At 42.9% G+C, this 9,861-nt stretch overlaps 1 protein-coding gene across 3 annotated transcripts in view; it reads left to right on the top strand.

Moving 5' to 3' along the window:
• Positions 1-3,745: 3,745 nt before the first annotated feature.
• The window catches only part of TNFRSF19 (TNF receptor superfamily member 19), a 66,575-nt gene continuing 60,459 nt past the window's right edge, over positions 3,746-9,861 (top strand). Inside the window, exons 1-2 of one of the 3 annotated variants that reach the window (XM_074860028.1) lie at positions 3,746-3,775; positions 3,930-4,017. The gene's annotated coding sequence lies outside the window, so the exon portion shown is untranslated. Of the gene's footprint in view, positions 3,776-3,929; positions 4,018-8,755; positions 8,820-8,877; positions 8,914-9,861 lie in introns of those variants that run through there. The other 2 variants (XM_074860026.1, XM_074860027.1) reach the window with 2 other exon arrangements.

Raw genomic sequence — 9,861 nt, 5'->3', positions numbered from 1 at the left:
TCTATAAATCAGCAGCAGCCCATGGCTGATCATCAGGGGACAGCTGCCCCAGTAGATATGCATGATGAAAGCCTGCAACTGCACTGATACTGCTGTTGTGACATTTTTCAAAGGATATGCAGAACTAATACCAACTTAGAAAGGCTGCAGATAGCACAAAGGATGGTTGCATGGCCAGTGAGTGGGCTATAATGCTGGCACTGCATTTCCTATGATTCCTGACTTCATCTCTGAACGTCTGTTGGAACTCCTATGAACTGAAAGAGAGGAAAGGTGACAGAAGAGGTACAGCAAAGTGGTGCAGATAGCATGTATGTAAAGCAACATGGTAAATCATTTGATGTACATGATACAAATATGTTAGGCACAGCAAACAGTCTTGTTAAGCATGGGGAACGGGTTTGTATAACCATTGTCAATTGTTTGATAGGTTCGATTGTTTCTTCCACAAAGAATTTTTCTTAAGATTTAATTATATTTAAGAAACACCTCCAGAAAGTTCTCATTTCTATCAGCTGACTATCTTTTACGGCTTTGAACAAATGAAGCACTTTGGGCATGAAGAGCAGCCCTGGGCTTTGTTCTGTTTCCCTAAATTCCTAAATTGGGATCTACCCTACCTAATTTAAGAGTCTTGCCTAACCTTTAGGACAAAAATGAAGCAAACTCCTTAAGTGCTCGGGGTCCTCAGATACTAAAAAGACAATGGTAAACCCACCGAGTATTTCTCAAGGAAGATTCTTTCTAAGTTTAGAAGAGTTTAAGCAATGAATTGGGAAGACAGCATCTCCCTCTGCAGGACTTCCGAGACACCTCTCTCTGGTTTCACACAGGAACACAAGTACTTCTTCTAGAAGAGCTTCTTAGATGCGAGTACAAGCTGGATACCCAATTTCAGTAATTTCAGGTCAGATCCTATCCCAGTAATTTCAGTGATTAGAGTCAAACATCTAGTGAGTAGTGTAATGGATTTTAATCAGACTACTTGTGCTTGAATGCTTTGCTGGGTTAGTGACTACAGTAGGAAGCATGAGCTGATGATCAGAAGGTGTAAGAGAAGTGTCATGTTCCATAGGTTCTATTTCTGGTTCTGGTCCTAGTCTGTTCCATGCCTTATACAAATCACAGTATATACATTTTATCCTCATTTTGTGTAAGGAGAAAAAATTATTATCAACCTTTGGAAAAATACTGAATTATATAGACAACTGTTATTATTACACACATCTGACCAAATTTTGAGGAAGCCATAGAATAGGAAATAGCAGATTGTTTGGGCTGACAGGCTCCACAGTGAAAAATAGTCTCATAAATGCAAAATGCAATGCTTAAGCTTTAGAAGGTTAAATTGGTAATAATTAACCTTACTTCTCTTTTTCATATGTACAAAAGAAAGATCAAAGACCTCTAATAGACCGTCAGGACTTGCTTTTGCTTAAAATCCAGAGAACTAAAAGGTGCTTTCTGTGAACAGTACTGTTATTATAGAAAATCACCTTTAAAATGAACAGAAAATGGTTATTTCAGTTCTATACAGCTCATCCGTAAATTTTATTTCAACATAAGCATTTCCAGTTTTACATGAAAGCAACAAATGGACTATTATCAAAATATCTTCTAGTGAGTAGGGGGAAGTTGTATGTCAGAAGAGTGCAAATTAATGTTAAAGTAAAAGTAAGCAGCCTGGATAATTTTCTTTTATTTATAATAGATGGGAGTGGAAATTAGCAAAAGAGAGAAACGTATGGTTTGTTTACATATTTTTCCAGCAGTGTACTCCTGAAAGTTGGATTCATTACCTGCATGATACTCCTTTGTACCTGCAACACCTCTCCTCCATCTCAATTACCAGAACATCCCCCAGAGGCCTGCCAGGTGGATGATTCAAAACAATATTTAAACTATGTCCAGCTAGAAATAAAATTACATTGTATAGCACCCCTTATAACCATCTCAAAGCTTTCTGGAAGTGTTAATTACCATCCCTGTGAAGCACCGTGCTCATTCCTGGCCTGATGCTGTCACAGTACATCATCCAACCAGCAGAAGGCTCCCACACCTACCGAGTGCAGCGGCAGCATCTCCTGGGCAGCCGGGACTCAGCGGCCCAGCCCGGGGCGCGACGAGGGCAGCGGGCAGCTGCCTGGAGCTGGCTGTGCAGGCAGGGGCAGGCAGCTCCCCGGCTGCCAAAGGCAAGAGCCGGACAAGCGCGCCCGGTCGCTGGCAGGGGGCCAGGGGCGAGAGGGAGGGGGCTGCAGCCTGCAAACGGGGCATGGAAGGAGGAATCTCAACGAGAGCTTTATTGCTCTTGCACTCGGCTGTCCAGTACCCTTTATCTGCTGATTGTTTGCTTTTGTTTTTAATGGTCAAAGCAACCATGACTAGCATATTTCCTCTTTTTGCTGTTGTTTTTTAAATGAATTCTCAGTTACACTCAGTGTGCAAATATTTGCTGGAGTCTACCAGTTGACAGGCTTGTATCACTTTCATCTGCACATGTGGTATACCCAAAGTATGGGATAAACGTTTATGTGAACTTCAGTGACATCTTCAATATGTCTGATTATCCTAAAAGCCATCCTGCTTGATATTTGTATGTTTTATTAACAGCTGAAGTACAGAGGGCTGAATTAATCTCTGCCAAAAGCTAACCTTGCCTCAGATCACAGAAAATGAAATTCAGTTGTGCATTTCTTCTGCATTTTCTCTGCACCGAAACTGCAAGTCCCAGCAGCCGTGAGAATTCCCCTGGTTTCCAGGGCTGCACGGCACCCTCCAGCAATTCTTGGGTCCATGAACTGCAGCAGCACAGAGAATGTCTGTCAATATACTTGTACTGCCCCAAAAGCCTCCCTCTGCTGACAGTGCAGTGGTGACCACTTCGAATCCACTCCAGCTAAAAATGCCTTTACATTAAAAAGCTTCTGTGAGTTACTTAAGGCAGCTTTACAGTTCATTTACGTAAAGGAATCATGAGCCACATGATGAATCAGGCTCAGATAAAATTATTTGCAAAAGGCCACACAGTAAGTAGCAGGGAGGACGTGAACCAGGGACTAAGAGCATGCTCTATTGTGCTTGGTTTTGCCAGTGCAAAAAACAATTTCAGGGCACAAAATACACCATTTCTCCTCTCCAAACCTCAATAGGAGGCAAGCAAAAGTAGTTTTCTGTCCTGTATTACAGCTGCCTAGCAAACTGACTTGCATGTCCAACTTCCAGAACTTTATGGAAAACTGCAACTTCCTGTTGCAGACAAAATTATAAAGCATCTTTTTAAGAAAACCTTATAGCTACACTATTCTCCCATCTTGGGAGGAAACTTTAATGTAATGAAAACTTTGAAGTGAGCCTTGGGTTTGTTACAATGGACTAACCTGATTAGAAATCATGCAAACTCTTGTTGCTCTTTAGCTGTATTCCCCCACAGGCTGTATTATAGCTCTCTAACCAGTCCCACAGCATTGAATGATGTCATGGGATCTGCAGCTCAGCGAGATGAAAGGGATAAAGCGGAACCCGCTGGCACTGGGGAAAGCTTCCAACACACAATCCACAACACAGCTTGGGAACTCAAAAGCTACAGATCCAGCCACTCAACTCTAAGCATTTCAGAATCTTGTGCATTCTCCCAGCACAAGAAAGGAAAGGGGGGGGGAGAATGCTAGTGATCGATTTTTAACAAAAGAACTGGAGTACTGAAAGGCAGAATTTAAGAGTGCAACTACCTGCTGGAAAAGGAGCTCTTTTTCCTCTCCAAAGCACTGCCTTTGATGTATGGCAACTGATCACTGATCAGATTACAGGCATTTGGTCTCAGTGCTCGTCTGCCTTTGATCTGCATGGTTAATTTTATTTTCCCGGATTTGGAGTTTCGTCTGGGCTTGTGCTGACATACTTTTTTTTTTTTTTTTTTTTTTTTTTTTAAGGAGGTAAAAGCATTTAATACAGAAGCTCTGGCAGTGTGAAATTAAGCTGCAGAAAGCCTGGGCACTGGAAAACTTCATCAGATAACAGGTACTGGATTTTATATTTTTGTGCAGTTTTGTATTGCAAGATCTTAAGAAATTATAAAGTTCACATGAAAAGTAATGCTACACATCATTGTGTGTACAAAGTTTGAATGTATGTGTAATTTATGCAGCATGCTATTTGCAACTCTTAGGCAGAATTATATTGAGAATAGAATATATAGACAATTGAAAAATGAAGCAAAACCTTTGGTTTTTTTCAATATTTTGGGTGTATATAAGATTTTGGTGTACACTGCTCACTTACTGTCTATAGTTTTGTAAAGTTATATTCAAGTACAAGTATTACAAGACTTAGGGGAGTATTTTTTAAGAAAAGATCAACCATATTTCCTACACACTGTGTATACTTTATTTGCTCTCAGTGCATTTATTAAACTGTGACTTCTTCAAGCAACTTTTAAGCCTAATAGTTCCATACTTGACGTGAAAAAAGTCTCGTCTTCCACAAGTTACTAGAACTAAATTTACAACAATAACACTCTTACATACAAAAGGAAAATGGTTTTATTTCAAGATTGAAGAGATGATAGTTAAACTACACCATATGAAATCTTGATAATAAAAGTAACATTTTAACCCAATGATAGAAGTTTCCTTTAAAGCATTTTATGAAGATATTAAAGAAATCTTAAGCTTATCTAGAGCAAACACCTGGTTTTGCTGAACTTCATGGAAGTTTTGCTCCTATTTCAGTGAAATAATTTCCATTCACAGTATTTTGTATTCTGTTCCTCAAATTCATATTTATGAACATCTACCATGTTTAAGAAAATTTAAGAAATCTACTCCAAAAATTCATTATAAAGAACAATCATGAGAAGATCTAGGCTTAATCACTCTACATTTGCAGTTGTAAAGGGCCAGATTTTTGGGTGAGTTTGGACCAAATCTATGAGTGTTCTGTGCTTGCAGCTAGAGCCAGTCTGTTAAAATAAGACTTAAGCTTCTTCTGTAGGTATTTATATATAATTTAGATTTTCAGAAGATCTTAGAACCCATAATTGGGGCCAGACTTGCAAAGAAGTTCAACACTCCAGACACTGAGCTCTTTGAAAATCTAGTCTTAATGGTGGACAGTGAGTTCCTCTGAAATACTGACTTTAGATGTATATTCTTAAACCTAAATTTGAGCGTATATAAATCTTAAGTGCAACTGTTTATTAACAAATTGCAACTAAAAGCATAACTGATAGCTGTTAAGCATTATTTGAAAACTATTCTTCAAGAGGTTTATCAGTCCACAGGACCCTCAAGATGTTCATATTTCAGTATGCACCATAGTAACATACAAACCCAAATTTTAAGTCTTGCTTGCATCTGAATAAGATTAAGTTATCAACGCTTCCAGATAAATGTAGTCAGCTTTCAGTAGTCAGTCTGCAAACTTTGTTTCTTCTAATTAAATGTATATTTGTATATATAAATTTTAAATTTATTGAATATGAAGAGATATGCCAGACACAGATTAACTAGGCCTGACTTGGTATCATTTAGTTTTCTATACCACCAATTAATTCATATTCTGACTTTACAAGTCAATTACATTATAAGGAAAGTAATTAGCACTGCATGAATAATGTGCGCATAGCTGTCAAGGAAGAATATTTTTTAAGGCATAGCCAAAGCAAAATTTAGTATTTTTCCTTAAATGACGATGATGTTCTAAACCAAGTTTCTGTAACCCTGAAAAGATGGTTTTATTTTATTAACTCTATACTTCACTGATGAGCTTCTCTGTCTTTCCAATCTCCTCTTGCTTGTTACTAGTTTTCTAACATGCACGTTTATTTTCTGAGGAAAATTGTTTCTAAACCATACCTCTGTTTGCTGTAAAGTAGAAAGATAAGCAAATTTAAAAAATAATGTAAGGATTCTTTTTCCTCAGAAGTCAAAATAGCTATGTGAGTCTAATACAATTAACCTATCACTAAGAGGATCTGACCCATCACGCAAATGGGTAAAGTTGTGCACAGAAGTAGCACTGGTTAATCAGATAGATTACACTGATGAATAGGACTTACATGTATAAATATTTGCAATATTTAGGCCCTAGAAATGCATTTCAGAAACAAAGATTTGTTTCATTTTGTAAAAAGTCCCTAGGATTTTAGGTAATCTTCCCACATATTTAAACACAGATGGGCGTTAACCCATTTAAACTGAAAAAATATCTTTGCTTGTCTGTATGTGAGACTGTGAGACTGAAATGAAAGCAAAGTTGGACATATTTAAGTATGAGGGGAGAGGATTTTCTGCATTTTTGTTATTTTAAATAGCAGTTCTCTGACAGTTTAGTCTTTCATTGATCTGACTTTTGGAGATTAAATAATAATAATTCTTGGCACTTGCAACTTTGCTTTTACAAAGTACTGTATAAACATTAATTAATCCACAGGCTTAAGTCTTCAGAAAGCAAAAGTTCACAATGCTTTTGCAAGCAAATCTGACTAGGAAACTCACAAGTATATAATTTATTTATTAAAATAGCTTGAGCGATTTCTGATTATAAATAGAGCCATTTCCAAACAGTGTGTCTTAGATAACATCATAAACATATTTTAAGGTTTGTAATAGTTAAGACTATCAGAAGACATTGCACAGTTATACTGACATCAGCTTCCAACAGCTGTCATAACAAGAGTAGATCTATCTCACAGTTGACTGGGGGAACTGTGTTAGCATTTAAGATATGGAGATAACGACTTCCTATTGCTGTACAATTTCTGCTTCCACATCTGATATGTCACGCAACTTAGTCTTATCAAAGGGGTCAGCTGAAACTACTTTCCAAATATTTCTTTTCTGCTTTCTCTGCTGTAGTGAGAATCTCTATACTTGCATCTATACTAGTTGCACTAGTAGTTCACTTCTTCCATTTCCTTAGAAGAAGCATCACGATTTAAAACAAAAGAAACCCTGAAATTTTCAACATCTTTCAATGAATGGAATTAACTCATCCATTTTAGATTTAAAGGAAATATTTTACATGCTACAACAGGGACTTAAGCGTTTACGCTTCAGTGTTACGGGCTACATGTTGCTCTTAATTCATTCACATAGTAATCCCCTGTCTGATGAGAAAGTCAATGTTTCTTTACATGGTAATCCTCAGTGTTTAGTGAACACTACAAGAACTCTGGGATGTTTTAATACACTGGTCTAACTACACTAAAACAAGTATCTGAAACACACATGACTACTAAGAAAAACTAGCACAATGCATTTCACTGGTGTCTATGGAAAACAGATAACATACAAACCAGTTGTCTGTAAATAGCGAGAGGATGTAGCATGCTCAGTGCTGCACAGCAGCTGCCATTCACAACAGATGCGCTGCTGTTGCACTGTAGCATGCCATTCCTCACTGAAATTCCAGCCTCTTGCAGAGCTCCTTCTGGCAAGGGTCCCAAAGCAAAACTCTTCTTTGAAGGCCCTTTATAAGATAATTACATTAAAACCCCTGTAAATTCTGAGTTAGTTTTTTAAAATTGAAAACATCCAATTTTGCAGCAACCGTTTATCTCTTCACAGACATCTTGCTGTATTTCAGTAAGCGGTACTTGTTTTTATAGAAGTCAATGTGGCTGGCAAATGCCAAAACTTTACCTCTGCGAGAAGCTCCCCAAAATTTTATTTGAAAATGCTTTACTGTCAAGTCTATCCATTGGTTCACTCTCTTCAGAACCTCAGTTCCCAGTGTAGCCATACAGTCGTCTAGACTGTAGTGTTATCACTAACCTTTTCATTAGCAGTAAAATTAATGACCTGAAGTCCCTGCAGTAGCAGTCCTTTCACCAAGGTCTCCAAGATTGGTTTCACCAATGTGGGAGCATCACTAACTTCAGGAAAGCTCCTGATTTATGTCACAGTAAGTAGAAGTAAAGTACATCCTTTCCAGTGACTGTGAACAACTTATTCTGTGTGAAGGGCTGGATTTCTGAACTCGCATTTGGTATTGATGCTACTGCTTGTAGCTGGGTAACCTGTTACCTGCAGAACGGAAAAATATTTCAGATTCTCGGCTGGCAGGAAAAAAACCTACTCAAGTACTTTGTTTGCAGTGGATTGTCAGAGGGCCTCCATCGTGCTTTTCAGGTGGGACAAGCAGGTCTTTGGTGATTTACAAGGACGTCTACACTCACCTGAATGGCAGCGAAGGGTTTTGCCCAGTGCATTTAACAACAGCCCAACAGTCGGGGCTGGGCAGCCGTAAGCTCTTCTAAGACAGGGCTCCTCCTACAGGAGATCAGCAACACAGCAGCCCCCAAAGCCCAGGCAGCCTCTGGGGACAGCCTGCAGTGAACCACCCCCTAGGCGTGCGCAGCGAGCCTCCGCCATCCTCCCGGCAGATAAAAGGGCCCCGAGTGCCTCAGCTGCGGTTCACCCTGGCTTAGCACCGCTAGTGCAAGACACACCCGCATCTCCCAGCGGCAAGAAGACCGAAGCGGGAGGCGGGCAGCGCCCCTCCCCCCCGGACCACGGGGCGGGAGAGAGGTCCCTCCCGCCCCCGAGGCGGCGGGAGCTCACGGCCTCTCCCCCTGCGGGCTCCCCGCGACGCCCGACAGCCGCCCCCTGAGCCGCGCAGCCGCCCCGCTCCTTCCTTCCCTCCCGCCACTGCCTCCGCGGGCGCGCGCCTCCTCACCACGGGGCACGTGGGCCGGGGCGCTGCCGATTGGCTGCCTCCGGTCACCTGAGCCCGGCCCCGCCGGCGGAGGAGGGAGGGAAGGAGGGGCGCGGCGCGGCGCGGCGTTGCCGGGGTGACGGTGCGAGTCGAAGCGACAGGAGGTGAAGGAGAGAGCGGGCGCGGGGCGAGCGCTCCTCGGTGGCGGGCGGGCGGGCGGCAGCCGGCCGGGGCGGCTAGCGGGCCGCGGCGTGGCAGGTGGGTGCGTGGGAGACCCGGGCGGGCCCAATCCCCTCAGCCCCGGAGCGTGTCCGGCCCTCCCACCCCCCCGCAGAGGGGCACCCCTCGCCCCTTCCGCGGGCCGGAGGGAGGCTCTGAGGTGAAGGTGCGCGGAGCGGGGCGGCCACGGAGAGGGAGCGAAGCAGCGGCGCCCCCGCTCCCCGGGGCTTCGCGCAGCTTCTCCCCGCCGCCCCGCGATGCACCGGCCTGGCCGGGCGCTGACCCGAGAGTGCTGGGCAGCCGCCGCCCCGCGGCGCGGCTGGCGCTGGCCCGCTCTGCCTTCCCGTGGCGCGTAGGGCCCCGCTGGGTGCGGCGGGGGAGATGGTGGGAACGACCCTCCGCGGAAAGCGCAGGCTGCGGGGGAGGAGGGGAGGGGAGGGCTCCGCTGGCTCCCTTCCTCTCCGAGATGGCTCCAGCTCCGCCGCTCCCGAACTGGTCCCTCTGCCCCGAGGCGTCCCACGGTGGGTGTGAAGGGCACCGTGCAGCACGGGAGGGTCGCAGCTGATGTTGCTGGGGTCTGCAGATGTCGACAGCCCTAGAGTAGCTCTTCCACGCTCCGGAGTGCGGCGAACAAAAAGCCCTTGAAAGCTGGGCGTTCTTGTTCACAGGCTCTTCGCGTGTCTACTGCGTAAATAAGTTGCTATTTGCTTCAAACAGTTTTGGAGTTGGAGTTGAAGGAGCACGAGCTAGTAACTTTTTCTCTCGGATGGTAAAAGGTTAAAAAGCCAAAATTATAGTTCTTTTGAAAAGCCTTTGATTGTTTGACTTCTTTTCCTGATGCCTGTCTCCGTTACTCTGACCTTGGACTGAAAGCTTTACCTGATATTCATGAAAAATCTTGATACTTAATACCTATTTACCGCATTTATACTTACAACTACTTTAAATGAATGCCTTCACCAAGTTAACAAAGGGGTCCAGTAGCAT

This window comes from Strix uralensis, chromosome 2 (assembly GCF_047716275.1).
Source record: "Strix uralensis isolate ZFMK-TIS-50842 chromosome 2, bStrUra1, whole genome shotgun sequence".
In the NCBI taxonomy this organism is placed as follows: Eukaryota; Metazoa; Chordata; class Aves; order Strigiformes; family Strigidae; genus Strix; species Strix uralensis.
Note: the sequence above shows the minus strand (reverse complement) of the source record. Positions and strands in the feature narration are given on the sequence as shown.